This window comes from Peromyscus maniculatus, chromosome 2 (genome assembly GCF_049852395.1).
Source record: "Peromyscus maniculatus bairdii isolate BWxNUB_F1_BW_parent chromosome 2, HU_Pman_BW_mat_3.1, whole genome shotgun sequence".
NCBI lineage: Eukaryota > Metazoa > Chordata > Mammalia > Rodentia > Cricetidae > Peromyscus > Peromyscus maniculatus.
Genome location: NC_134853.1, coordinates 31,784,100 through 31,799,167, shown reverse-complemented (window position 1 = coordinate 31,799,167; position 15,068 = coordinate 31,784,100). Strand labels below are relative to the sequence as shown.

General features: G+C 41.3%; 1 non-coding gene across 1 annotated transcript; it reads right to left on the bottom strand.

Moving 5' to 3' along the window:
• Positions 1-8,527: 8,527 nt before the first annotated feature.
• On the bottom strand, positions 8,528-8,686 carry LOC121827785 (U1 spliceosomal RNA). The gene has a single exon (XR_006070081.1). It is a non-coding gene; the product is annotated as a U1 spliceosomal RNA (small nuclear RNA).
• Positions 8,687-15,068: the final 6,382 nt, after the last annotated feature.

Below are 15,068 nucleotides of genomic sequence, written 5' to 3'. Positions count from 1 at the left end.
AGTATATTTGTACGTATGATGTGTGTGAGTACAGGTATGTGCATGTCATGACCAGTGTGTGGAGGTCCAAGGACAACTTCCAGGAGCTGGGTTTCCATTACCGTGGGTTTCTGGGATCTACCACAGGTCGTTAAGCCTCTGAAGCGGGTGCCTTTACCTACTAAGCCATCTTGATGGCCAGCTGTGCCTTTTTTTATTTATCAACATCTCTAGGCACAATATGTAGTCTTCCAGACAACTCTAACCTTCGGAAATGTAGCCTCCTGAAGCTGAAGGACATCCCAAAAGAGCATAGCAACTCCACTCTCATACTTGAAGAAGACGAACAAGATGAGAAGACTAGCAGCTTCAGATGCCAACATTTACTGTGGAGCTGTGGGAACAAAGCTTACAAGTTATTAGAGTGAACACATAGTCAGTTCAGGAGTTCAGAACTATCCCTGGTCACTTGATTTGTGTAAAACAGCTTTGTATGGCATTGTAAGAATTAATAATCGTTTAGTAAATAAATCGTCTAGGGAACCTCAATGGCAAAAGTGGCACAGGTGTATAGTAGACATAGTAAGTCAGAAGTAGCCACCATTGCCAGGATGCAGATGCCCCAAGAAGTCTGTGATGACAGTCATCCCTTAATATCCATAGGGAACAGCTTACAAAACCCCTGTGGACACTCGCATCCGTGGCTGCTCACATCTCTCTACAAAATGACCTAGAGCATTAGAGCACTTGCAAACATCCTGTGCTTATCCTCCCCGGTGCTTTAAACCATCTCAACTACAGTAGCTAATATGATGTAAATGTTATAAATAGTGTTTATTCCACATAGCAAGGAAAGTGTTCAGTATAGATGTGGGTTTTTAGAAAAACATGTTCTCATTTGTGGTTGTTTGAATCTGTGGCTGTGGAACCTGTGGATACAGTGGTTGGCTGCATTAGAACCTGCAAGTTTGGAGGGAAGGTCCATCAGAATGTGGGCCCAGACATGAGGTGATAAGGCCGCAGCTAGCCAGTGCTGGTTTCTCTGGAGGGGACAGTAAGGCTGGCTCTGGGATGTGGGAGTTGAGGTGGGGCGGAAACAGCCACAACTGCTACAGCAAACAGGACCATCGTGAAGAGCTGTTGGCAGAAGGGTGCCAACAGAGTCAGAGGACAGAGCAGGCCCCCAGTCATGCTCAGACTCTAGCCTCCCTTTATGTGTTCTATTGTGGACAAAACTGGGAACACTTGGCAAAGGGGACATGGCATGGTTTGTTTTTGTTGTTGTTTTCTAAATCAATGTTAAAAAGCAGAATATGAAAAAATGGATTTATAGCTTTCATCTTCAGCCTAAAAACTTGATTCCTTAGTACTTTATATATATAACAATTATTATATGAGAGGGAGAGAAACATAAAGACACACAGTCACACATAGTTATGCACACACACAGCAGGTGAGATATATGGGCAAATGATTTATCTGGTTATAGTTTATTGTTTTTCAGCTTTTTGTAGGTGTGAACATTTCCAAACCATTCTGAAGTCAATAAAAGGACAGTGATCAACAGGATGGAGTAAGGTTCTAATTCTTCAAAATGATTTCATTTTGCCATATCTAACCTACAAATCTTTTCTCAGAGAAGAAAAAGTAAACTTCAGGAGCAATTAAATAATATAAACTCCATAAGAAACAGTGCTGGCTCAGTTCCTATGGAAATGCATGTGAGGTTACATAATGGGCCAGCTGAGGGCAGACCATTTACTCCTTATTCCATTTAAGGTGATGGAAGTGTGGTCACCAAAAATCATTTGAAAGTGTTTTAAATCTTTACCTTATGGCCATTTCTTCAGTTACACCTCCTGTGGTCCCTTCTCTAGCCCCAAATCTTCTCGCCACTCAGCCCCCGGCAAGCTTCCTTTTTACCAAGCAGCTTCTTATACCCCAATCCAGCTTCGCCCTCCTCTACTGTTTTCCAATGCTTTCTGAGTTCTCCTGAGTCACCCTTGTTGTGCAACCTTTTTGTATTTTAAAGTTTAGATAAGATGACATTGACACAAAACCCAACTCTGGCTTCAAAGTGAATTAAGGATTGTTTATTCTAAGCCAAATACGAGTGAGCATGACCAAGAAACATGGGTACTCGTTGCTCTGCTCTCTGTGAACTTTCATAGTTCCAGAACAAAAGACAGTCATAAATCAAGGCATATGCCAAAACAGTGCTGAAGACATCAGATAGGCAGGATATTGCCAAAATGGGGAGGGGAGCACTGTCTCTGCTGAGGGTCTCAGATATTATCTGATGACACTCTTAGTTTTTCATTTGATGGAAGCTAGTGGTCTGCTAAGTTAATACATACCAAAAGTTTTACCAGATAGTCAAAGGGATGCTACGATAGAGATGTGGCTATTAAATGGACCAGATGCAGGTTCTGACCTACACATATGCACATACAAAAAACAAATATATAAAACAGAACGCAAAAAGGAGAAAGATCAGATGTGCTGCTTAGCTTTTTTGTTACCTTAGCACACACTGGAGTCATTCAACAAGAGGGAACCTCAGGGAAAAAATGTCTCCATCATCTTGGCCTCAAGGCAGGTTTATGGGGCATTTTCTTGATTAATGACTAATACTGTGAGGATACTGTTGTTGGATATTTGATCACACTGGGTGAAAATGTGTCACTGTTGTATTTTGCCTGTCTTAGCACTTTCTGATTGGTTCAATAAAGAGCTGAATTGTCAATAGCTAGGCAAGAGAGGACAGGTGGAACTTCAGGAAGAGACAGGAACTCTGGGAAGAAGAGAGGTAGGATATGGCAGCCAGACATGAGGGGTGAGGAGAGTTGGACATACTATGCAGGAGAGGTAATGAGCCATGAGGCAGAACATGGATTAATACAAACAAGTTAATTTAAGTTTTAGGAGCTAGTTCTGAAAGAGCCTAAGCTAAGGCCTAATTTCATAATTAATTAGAAGTCTCCATGTCATTATTTGGGAACTGGTGGCACAAAGAAATTCCAACTACAGGACACAGCCCACTGTGGGTGGTGTCACCCGTAGGCAGGTGGTCCCAAGTTGTACGAGAAAGCAGATCAAGCAAGCCTTGAGGAGCAATTCAAGTAAGCAGTGTCCCTCCATGCTCTCTGCCTCAGGTTCTGCCTCCAGGTTCCTGCCCTGCTTCAGTTCCTGCCTCTGCTTCCCTCAGTGATAGACTGTAAACCGGATATATAAGCCAAATAATCCCTTCCTTTCCAAGTTGCTTTTGGTGTTTATCACAGCAGCAAAAAGCTACGCAGGTTGCTAGATAATTTAACTCTTGGTCTAAATATTCCTACTCCCCACAGTCACAGCTCTGGTCGGTCAGTCTGCAACATCTGTGCCACAGGTGTGGTCTCCCAGGGGATTTCAGTTCACAAGGCCGGCTTCTGTAACAAAGAGACCTAACTAACCTTCCGGTAGCTTTAGAGCTAAGTTTTCTGTTGTCCTTCTGCTATCACCTCCAAGGTGAGTCTCTGCCACAGAGAGTCAGTTTGGCTCCATACGCTTGCCTGGTGACACAGGCTTCCTCATGTCACGACTCACACTTTCCTAACCTGTTGCCACTCCCGGCACAGTGGCGGGTTGCTTAGTCTGGGTCCCAGTAGACAGAAAGGGGAAATATCAAGAGCATGGGCCAAAGCCTATGTATAAACAACAAGCATTTAATCTGTACGAGCGTAGCCACATGGCTACACTTCAAACCCAAAGAGGTTGGAGACTAGAGGCCTTGTCTTATATCCAGGAAGAGGGATGAGAAATACATAGCTTTGTTGGATCATCAGAACTTTTTCTACGCTACCCCTTATTCTTTAGTCAAAACAAATGCTCAGTCTTAGTGAAAGAGCCAAAGTGAGTGTTTGGGAGGTGTCTGGTGTGGCTGTGGACAGGACAGTGGTACCTATGCTTCTCTTGCTGTGTGCAAATCCTTTTTAAGTCTGTATATCTGTTGAGGTGGTTTGAAAGAAAATGGCCCCCAGAGGGAGTGGCACTATTAGTAGGTGTGGCCTTGTTTGAGTAGGTGTGTTCTTGTTGGAGGAAGCGTGTTCTGTGGAGGGGGCTTTGAGGTCTCATATATGCTCAAGCCACGCCCAGTGAGACAGACCACTTCCTGTTGCCTGAACAAGATGTAGAACTTTCAGCTAACTTCCAGCATCATGTCTGCTTGGATGTCTCCATGTCCCACCATGGTGATAATGGACTAAAACTCTGAAACTGTAAGTCAGCCAATTGCTGACTTTGCAGCAATAGAAACCATAACTAAGACATCTTCTCAGTTCAACTAACACCCCTAGTCACTGGCTGCGTCCTGGGTACAAATGCTGAGCACTAGTTCTACAGGCCCAGACACAATGTGATTAGCTTTAGTTATTTTGCTTTTCAGCAGAAGATGCAAACACTACAAGTTGATATCAGAGGCCATGGTTTATTAAAGGAAGTTTCACCCATGCTTGTCCATGCGTGTGCATGCATATGGAGACCAATGCAACCCCCTTCTTCACTTAAACTATACGAGCTGGCTTTCTTCATTTGCAGCTAAGAGCCCCAAATGGTTCAGGGACAGACACAATGTTTTTAAGGAAGAATTTGTTTAGGAGTATAATTATTTCTAACTCTTGAATTAAAGGGAAAATGGAACAGTACTATTTAAAATGGAAAGGAATGAATGTGGATAGTTTAAACATCTATATGCAGGCTAAAGGCACAGCGACAGCTCTGAAAATCTGTTCTAAATCTGAAAATTCAACAACTATTCAAGAAGCAAAGAAATGCAAATCAGCCACTCAGATTTTAGAAGGAGGGTTTCATTTTATATGAAGTGTGGAGGCCTGCTGTTCTTGCCTCTGTACTGGGTTCTATTTTTGTAGTGTCAAGAAATGATTCAGTCCCACATACTGGTCTTCTAAAATGTTACTATTATGATGATGGCTGCAGCAAAACAGATGTAAGAAAAGGAACCTTTAAATGTGCAGTTCCTCAGCCTGAATTAGCTGCGCCAACCATGTGGTAAACTTAATACTGTGCTTTAATGGAAAAAAAAACTGGATCTGAATTGTGAAGTATTTACATACACATGTGTTTATTAATGTTGAGTGTATCCACTCTGCCTCGTTCCCCCTGCCCCGCTTCCCCCACCTCTCTTCCCACCTCCTGTCAGCCCCTACTTTCTTCTAGACATTTCAACTTTCACTTTCATTCACTGTGGACATACATGTTTTTATTTGACTTTATACAATCTATTGACAACCACAAACAAAAAGGCAGACAACCACAAACAAGGGTAGACATATGATATTCATCTTTATGAGATTGACTTAATTTACTTCATGTGATTTTTTTCATCCATTTTCCTGTAAATGACATAACTTCGTTCTTCTTTATGGCTGAACTTTCCCCTTGCATGTATATGTAAACCACATTTTTCTCCCTTCTTCATTTGCTGGACACGTGTTGGTTCCATTACTTTGCTACTGTGAATGGTGTCGCAGTAAACACTGACGAGCAAGTATCCCTAAGATGTTGACTTGGAGTCCCCCAGGTAAAAGTCCAGCGGTAGTGTAGCTGTTTGATGTAAGAGGTCTATTTCTAGTTTTTTGAGGAAGCTCCATAGTTTTTCCACAGAGCCTGTGCCAACTTACATTCCCACCAGCAGTGTATGAGGATTCTCTTTGGGTTCCAACCTTCCCAGCATTGGTTGTTACTGTTTCTTAATGACTGACATTTTCACTGAAGTAAGTGCAAATCTCAGTGGAGATTTGACTTGAATTTCTCCCATGACTGACGAGGTTGAACATTTTCAAATATATTTATTGGTCTTATGTATCTTATTTTTTGTGTGTATGAATTGTCTGTTTATTTTACTAGCCAGTTTATAAGTTTCTTTCTGTTTAGATTTTGAGTTCCTGTTATATTCTAGATGCTAATCTTTTGTTAGATGTGTAAGTAGCAAAGATTGTCTTTTTTCATAGGCTAGCTACCTCTTCACTGTTTTCTTTATTGCACAAAAGATTATTGATTTCATAAGATTGTATTTATTGGTTATTACCCTATTTCTTGAATGACTGGAGTTCCATTCAGAAAGTCCTTGCCTGTGCTTATATCTTGACATAGTGTTTCCCCCACTTTTCCTCTTACAGCTTTAGTTTCAAGTCATATGGTAATGCCTTTGGTATATTGGGAATGGGTTTTTATACAGGGTTAGAAATAAGGACCTACTTTCTTCTACAGGTGGATATATAGTTTCTCCAGCACCATTTGCTAAAAGAGGTTGTATTTTTTTTCTGATGTGCATTCTTGGCATCTTTGTAAAAACACTCATCAGGCAGCTGTAGCTGTGTGAGTTTATATTTTTATCTTTTAGTCTGTTCCAATGACCCACTGTTTGTTTTTGTATCTTGCTGTTTGTTACTATGGTATTGTATAGCAAGTTCTTACAGAGTTGAAGTATTCCATCCTTCAGGATGCTCCTTAAGACTCTGGAAGTCAATAACTCACAAACCTCAGGAAATTCCCGAAACATGCCAGATTCACAGGGCTCCCTCTGCAAGGTTATAGAAACAGTAAAAGCTGCTGAAGAGAGGAGACCATCTGCTCTGAGAGCTGTCTTCAAGCTCAGCAGTGAGCTCTAGGGTTCCAGCTTTTATGAACTGTTCCTCATGCTAGAGCATGATGTAATGTATGTGCATTTGCGTTGCCTGTAGCTTCAGTAAACTCACTAGTTCATTGTGGAAGCCCATTTTCAGGTTTCCTAGTGGCTTTACCCAGCAGGTCTGCATAGAGAGATGATTAAACCATGGGCCTGAGTGCAGGTATCTGAGATGGTCTGCACTTAACTGTGCTGCGGGGGAGGTCTTTTACTCCACCCCTTGGCATTTCTATAAATACCCTGGGGCAGAGACCATCGAGGCCCATTGGAATGGGTTCGAGGCCCTCTCAGGCTATCCTATATTTTCTATCTGTTTATCTCCACACTCTGAATCCTTCTATCTAATATTTCCTGCTGCTCCCACTCAAGAGCACTCTGGGGATATGTGGTGGGTGGTCCCTCCCCCCCCCCCCCCCCCCCCCCCCCCCGCACTTCAGCAACTTGAATTTGGTGGTATTGTTACTCTGTCTTTCACTAGTTCCCTATCTGGGCTGAGAGACGTTTGCATATGTCTCCCTAGGAACCAAGCTATGAAACACATGACTCTGTAGACTCACACGAAATGAGGTGTGCTGACACCTCTGCCTTTACTCATTTTGCTCAGGATTGCTTTGGCTGTCTGAGATCATTAGTGTTTCCAAATGAATTTTGAAGATTGTTTTTTCTATTTCTGTGAAGAATATGATTAGAATTTTGATGGGGATTACATTAAATTTGTAGATTGCTTTTGGCAAACAGACATTTTCACAATATTGATTGTTCTGATCCCTAGGTACTGGTTGTTTTTACATCTGTAGTTGTCTTCTTCCATTTCTTTCTTCAGTTATTTTAATGTTTTCATGCTAAAAGTTTTTCACTGACTTGGCTAGATTTATCTTTTATTTTGTTTTATTGAGGCAACTGTAAATGAGATTTTTCTTTGGTTTCTTCCTCAACTGCCTTGTAACTAGCATTTAGGAATGAGCTGCATAATTGTATGTTAATTTTATACCTTGCCACTTTGCTGACAGTGTTTATCAGCTCTAAGTTTTTGTACTGGAGGCTTTAAGGCTTAATGTAGAGAACCACAGCATCTACAGATGAGGAAGTTTGACTTCTCCTTTTCCTGTTTGTTTCTCTTTATTTTCTTGTCTTGTCCTATCGCTTTAGCCAAGACTTCTTGTATCATACACTGAAGAAGAGTGGGGAAGAAGGTGGACACCTTATCTTCTTCCTGATTGTAATGGAAATGGTCAGCATTTTCTCCCATTTATTATAAAGATGGCATAAGGTTTTTTGAATGCAAGCTTAATAAGTTTAGATGTGTTCCCTCCTCTTTACTCTCTGTCTTTGCCTCCACCTCTGCCTCTCTGTCTCTGTCTCTCTGTCATGCACATGCACATGCTTGTATATGTGTGTGTTTGTCTGTCTCTACCTCTCTTTCTCTCTGCCTCTGTGTGTATACATGTGTGTGTCTGTCTGTCTCTGTTTCTCTATCTGTCTTTCTGTCTCTGCCTGCGTGTATGTGTGTGTGTGTGTGTGTGTGTGTGTGTGTGTGTGTGTGTGTGTAGAAGCATGTGCTTGTGTGTTCATGTGTGGAGGCCAAAGGAGGGTGTCATATGTATTCCTCTATCACTTTCTGCCTTATTTCCTGAAAAAAGATCTCTCACTGAGCCCAGAGTTTATCATTTGGGGGCCGTGCCAGTGACCAGCAAGCCCCAGTGACCCACTTTTCTCTGCCTCTCCAATGCTGGAGTTCCAGGTGCACACGTGGTCATACTTGGGTATTTACGTGGGTGCTGGGGCTCTCTGAGCATTCTTACCACTAAGCCACCTCCCCAGCTTTAAATATGCCCCTTCTTTTTCCAGATTTCCTTTTTTTAAAAGGGGAGAATATGAATGCAGTCCCCATCACAAATTATGCAGTCGAGTTTCTCAAATTTGGGGAAATTGCAGGGGTCAGCACATCTGGAGTGCAATTGATAAGCCTTACCCTGGGAAAACCACCTTCATGATCATGGTCTCTCCCTGCCAGTCAAGTACACCTTTGGTACATTTCTTCTGCACTTTTATATGATATTGGATTCTGTCAGAAATCCTTTTCTGCATCTATGGAGGTGATTGTGTGATTTTTCTGGGGTAAGTTTTATAGACAACTGAGAAAATAAATACCAGATTCTGAAACAAGGTGGCTACTGCTATAGCTTAAAAACAATGTTTCTCTTTTGTCTTCTGCTCTTACTTTCTTTGTTCAAGTCCAAATTTATATAATCTCCTTGGCTATCAGTTCTAGAATGTTCAATGATTTTGAAAGTATCTTTTGATTCAGCTTCTCAAATACTCTCATTTCTTCCACTGAACACTGACTTCTGAAATGTAGCTTGACTATATTCTGTTACACTGAATGTACTGAGTGTGTGTGTGTGTGTGTGTGTGTGTGTGTGTGTGTATACACATATTCAACAGCAGGTCCATCACAATCTTGCACAATTCTGTATCTTGCCATAGAATGTTACTAGAAAGAGCTATTTCACATATGCTTGGTGGGTACAGGACTGTAATCTCAGCTAGTCTGGTGTCTGAAGCAGGAGGATCACATGTTTAAGGACTGTGGGAGCTACAGAGTGAGTTCAAGGGCAGCCTAGGCAATTTAATGAAACTTTATTTCTTAATGAAAAGAGAGGGCTGGGAATGTGGCTCAGTGGTAGAATATTTTCTCACCATGTATAAGGCCCTACCTTCGATGCCTAACACTCTTGTGGTAAGTTTGAGTAAGAATGGCCTCCATAGGCTCATGTGTTTGAATATTTGTTCCACAGTTAGTGGAAATGTTTGGGAAGGATTAGGATGTGTGACCTTGTTGAAGGAAATGTGCTACCTAGGCCAATGCCAGGCCCCAAATCTCCCCCCACTTTCCACCCCACCCTCTGCTGCTGCCTTCATATCAGGATGTAAAGCTCTCAGATACTTCTCCAGCACCATACCTGTTAGCTTTCCCACCATGATAATCATGGACTAATCCTCTGAAACTGTAAGCAAGCCCCCAATTAAATGGTTTCTTTCATAAGAGTTGCCATGGTGATAGTGTCTTCTCGCATCAATAAGACAGTAAGTAAGACAGAAGTTGGTGCTAAGTTTAGGGAATTGATGTGACATGCCTGACCATGCTTTTGTCTGGAGGAATATGGAAGACTTTGGGAATTAGAACTAGAAAAGTGGTTGAAAGCTTTAAGAACTTAATGGGTTATTCTAGCAGGATCATGGAAGACAGTAGGGTTGAGGGCATTTGGGAGTATGGAGGACTGGCTCAGGGGATTTCAGAAGGGAAGAATATTAGCAGTGGAGTAAGTGGTCTACAGACCATTCTTGTGATATTTTGACAAAAGGTGTGGCTGCTTTTTGCCCTTGTCATAAATATTTGCCAGAGACAAGCCTAGTACTGACTGGGTTATGTGGTTATTAGTGATCACTCTTGTGTAGATCTACAAAGAAAAGCAGTAAGCAGGGCAAAGAGAAATTCAAAATGTTTGAAGAGAAAAAGAGAACTACTAAGTGTTGTGTCGGAACCACATCTTGTGCTCAAGGAGATAAAAAGTTTGAAGAAGGCCTGATTCAAAATGGAATAAAAGGAGTGGTGCCCTCAGGCGAGACCCAACCTAGCTAAGCCTCCAACTTGTGAAAAGAATTAAAGAAAAACCTAAGCCACAGAGGAAACCATCAACAATGGAAAGCTGGTGCCAATGTGACTCAAGGAAGGATCAGGTTCCAGCCCCAGGAAGCAAGAGAACCTGGCAGCTTCGGCCACATGGTTCTGGATTTAGAGTCAAGCAAGATACTGGAAAGGGGTTGTGGAACTTCCTCTGACGTTAAGGAAAGTTGCTGCAGTGAGGTGTGTTACAGGGAGTCCATAGAGGCCATTACATGGAGCTGTGACAATGAAGCCTGGATTGTTTTGGAGACCCCAAGATGGTATAAGTGTTGGAGTTGTGAGATATCAGCCAAGCAGAAGTGAGTAAAGGGTGTGGAACCATCCCCAAAGAAAGAAGTATGTTGCAATTAGCAAAATTGAAGGGGAAGAGCCATCTGAGTCCTTTGCCATTGGATGTGAAGATACAGGATCTGAAGTTTGCCCAACTTTTTTTTTTTTTTTTTATCTTGCTTTGGTTTAGTATTTCTTCACTATTCCCCCTTTCCTACCTATTAAAATAATAATGTATATTCTGTGCCATTGTATGTTGGAAATATGTGCTTTGCTTTTTTTGTTTTGATTTACAGGGGGTTTAGTTTAGGGGTTGCTTTTGAGTCTCAGAAGAGACTTTGGAATTTGGGGTTTTTAAACTGTCTTGAGACTGAAAGACTATGGGAACTTTTGAAATTGGACTAAATGCATTTTCCATCTCCATTATGATATGGCTATAGAGGCCTATGGGTGGCAGGGAAAAATGTGGTGGGTTGAGTGAGAATGGGCCCCATAGGTTTATAGGTTTAAATGTTGGTTCCCAGTTAGTTTGTTTGGGAAGAATTAGTAAGTGTGACCTTATTGAAGTAGGTTTTGCCTTGTTGGAAGAAGTGTGTCCTTGAGGGTGGACTTGGAGGTTTCAAAAGCCAATGCCAGGCCTATTATCTCTTTCTCTGCTTTTTGCCTGAGGACCAGGATGTAAAGCTCTCAGCTACTGCTTCAGTCCCATGCCTGCCTGCTTCCTGCCAAGATGATTGTTGACTAACCTGCTGAAACTGTAAGCAAGCCACTCCCAACTGCTTTATTTTGTAAGAGTTGCCTTGGTCATGATGTTTGTTTATAACAATAGAGCAGCAACTAAGACCACCTTAAAAATATGGAAAGAAGAAAGGAATGAATAAATGAAGGAATGAATGAATGAAGGAAGGAAGGAAGGAGGAAAGGAAGGAAGGAATGAAAAGGAACTAGCTCCCTCTAAACAGTAGTCTCTAGATGTTAAGAAATGAAAAAGCCTAGTCACATGAATCAACTTCCAGAAATATCTGGACTACTTACTATGGTTTTGCAATTCTTCAAAACCTGGCCTCTCCTTTGCCTTGCTCCATCCAATCATCAGACTATAGTTCTTCCATCTGTTTTAGCTCTCTTATGGTGAGAAGCCACTGCCCCCTTTCCTGCTTGTCCAACACTCAGTTGGCAGGTTAGTTTCCTCCTTAAGGTGGTCTCTCTCACTGATCATGGCAGATTTGGGGCCCCTGTTTTATAAAACGTACGTTTCATGAACTTACTCACCAAACACACACACACACACACACACACACACACACACACACACACACACACACTCACAACAGAGTTGAAACTAGAAAAACTATTAGCTTTATATCCTCTCTTGTGACTCCTGTGCCTTTGCCTGGTCACCTTCCTTCCTCCTCACCCAATGTGACCATTTCTTGGCCTCCTTTCTCAACATCATACTGTACCCAAACTTACAGCTCTTTACATATTTACATGTAAGCATTATAGATAAGATACGCATATAAGGGAGAAGGTTTTTTATTCTTTTTGAGATTAAGTGACCCCACTTAATATAAATTCTAAGTCCTTCCATTTTCTAACAAATTTCATGATTTCATTTTTCTGTAACACTGAATAAGATGTATATGTGCACCAGATTTTTCTTAGACATTTGTTGGTGGACTTCTTGTTAATTCTAGCTCCTTGCTATAGTGCGTAGAGCAGCAGTAAACATGAATGTGCACCTGTCCCTATGGTAGGGTAGGTGGTTCTCTGGGGATAGATCCAGGAGTGAAATAGCTGTGTCCTACTCATTCTATTCTTTATTTTTTTGAGGAACCTCCAAAATTATTTCCATCATGATTATATTAGTTTATACTCCACCAGTTATGTAAGTAAGTATATAATGGAGTGTGTCAGAGCTTTTCTGGCTTCTGGTGACCTTAACTTGGAGTACTAGGGGCTTGGACAATTAATTGCCACTAAAACTACTGAGCCAGTGGATTCTGAGTTCTCTATTTCACCTCCAAGAATTATAATGGCATTTGAACAAGAAGGGAGCAGATGTGAACTGAATTATTAAGGAAGAGAAAGAACACCAAGAGTGGGAGGAGCTCCAAGGAAAGAATACCACCTGATTGTTCAGCCCAATTGGCTCTTGTGGAACTTCTGGTGGGCACTGGATAGATACTAAGGTAATCTTCATTGAAATTGGTCATCTTTTAATGTTTCCATGTCTGAGACAGTAATGAGTAACACTTACTATGCAGACTCCTTTAGCCCAACCAGATAGTTAATCCTCCATTCTTGGGAGGGACTCGTATGTGCTAGTGACTAGCTCACATCCACTGTGGACTCCTTCTTTACTGCCTAAGTGAAAATATCTCCTGTCTCACTACTTCCAAGTGTTTCATGAGAAATACTCTACAAGTTTCTTCTCCATCAGACCAGTTCAGAAACCACTTGATATTTCAGTAATTGGATGAATTTTGAGAGCATGATTAACTGCACTAAAGTTTGAATCAACTGCAAGTAATGACCATTCCTGAAGGTGTGTGCTTGCATCAGACTCTCTGGGTATCCTGCTTACAAGCTACTTCTTGGAGACAGGTATCTTCCTTCCCTCCCCTTCCCTTCCATTCCTCCCTTGCTGTGAAATAATCCTCTTGTACACTGTAAAGATTTGTCACTTGAATTGGTTTAATAAAACACTGATTGGCCAGTAGCCAGATAGGAAATATAGGTGGGGTGACCAAACTAAGAATTCTGAGAAGAGGAAGGGCAGAGTCAGGAGTCACTAGACAGGCACAGAGGAAGCAAGATGAGAATGCCATACTGAGAAAAGATACCAATCCGTGTGGCTAAACATAAATAAGAATTATGGGTTAATTTAAGTGTAAGAGCTAGTTAGTAATAAGCCTGAGCTTCTGGCGGAACATTTACAATTAATATAAGCCTCTGTGTGGTAATTTGGGAAGTGGCTGCTGGGTATTTAGGAGTTGCTGGTGGGACAGAAACTTCTGTTTACACTTCCTCCCTTATTTCCTTTCTTCTCTCCCTTTCCAAATGTGATTTATACAGTATTTTTAAGAAAACATGAAAGTTGACAATTTTGATTTCATTTGGAGAGTGAAAAAAAAAAGAGGGGAGAAAGGGTAAACTATTGGATAAATTTCTTCCTTTAGAGATTCAATGAAATAGTAGGGAACAGGTCAGGAGATGTAACTGGAGTATTCTTGACTGGACACAGAATGCAGGAATTACTGTTTTCTGTCTGTCAGTTTGTATTGAGTTGCAGAAGGAAGATGAGGACTTCTTTAGTATCTTCCTGATTATGTATGATGATCAAATAGATCACATAAGGCAAGCCAGGGCTACAGATTACAGAAGATAGTTTAGAACAAAATTCCTTGTATTATACACATAGCTACTGAAGCAAAAGTTTGTAGGAAGGTATGGTTACTATCTGAAGTTCAAATATTTATAACAGTTGCAATTCAAACTTAAAATGAGTTGTTCCTGTTTCAAAAGACCAGCTTATGTAGTGTGCATTTGACATTCTCAAAAGCACATAGTCAGTTACACTGTTATCTCCACTTTACACAGAAGTCAACTGATGATAAGGAACATGAGTGTCCATTTTTGCAGAGTAGAGAGTTGCAGATACTGACTTGAAACCAATGGTTTTAATCTCTCCATGTTCTCTATGATATCTGTGTTTTCTGTAATTAGAGACGTAGCAGGTATATAACTGGTAATATTGTTTCTTCTTCAAGTCTGAAAATGCCAGGTTGACATTGGTTTTGAGAAACAGTCAGATTTTCTTGTTTTGAATTTTTCTGCAGGTTAATTTAAATCCGCAATTAGATTGTTCTCTTAGCAATAGCAGAGACCTCAGAGGAAACAAGCAGAAGTTTCAGTGGGACAAAAATAGAGTGTTTGGAAGGTTGTTGGTCCAGCACAGACAATTCACAATCAAAAGCTCTGTAGGCGAAGTTCAGTTATCTGACTTTGGCAGTGCTGGGAGAAGAGTAGGGAAGAGGAAAATGGATGTGAATGGACATAGAAACCTAGAAGACTTGAAACTTATTGAGGGAATAAAAAGCAAGAAGATACTATTTGTGTGATAAGTAACTATCTGTGCAATAAAGAAAGCACAGCTCCATATTGTGGCTAGTGAGTGGAGACAGGTGCATTAACAGGAAAGGGACCACAAAGGCTAACAGAAGCTTAAGTTCCTTTGGATGTTTGGCTTCTGAGAGGTATTAGCCATCCAGAAGCTTGAGTCCTTATTGCACAGGCAGACTCTCTTGCTGCCAAACCAGAGTTGCAGCCACAATAAGAGCAGCACCAGTACTAATAGGTCCCGACAGCTCATGACCCCTGGCTTTATGCCAGGATGCTTCAATGTGGTAACTCATTAACATGGTTACAAGTGCCAGAAACCAC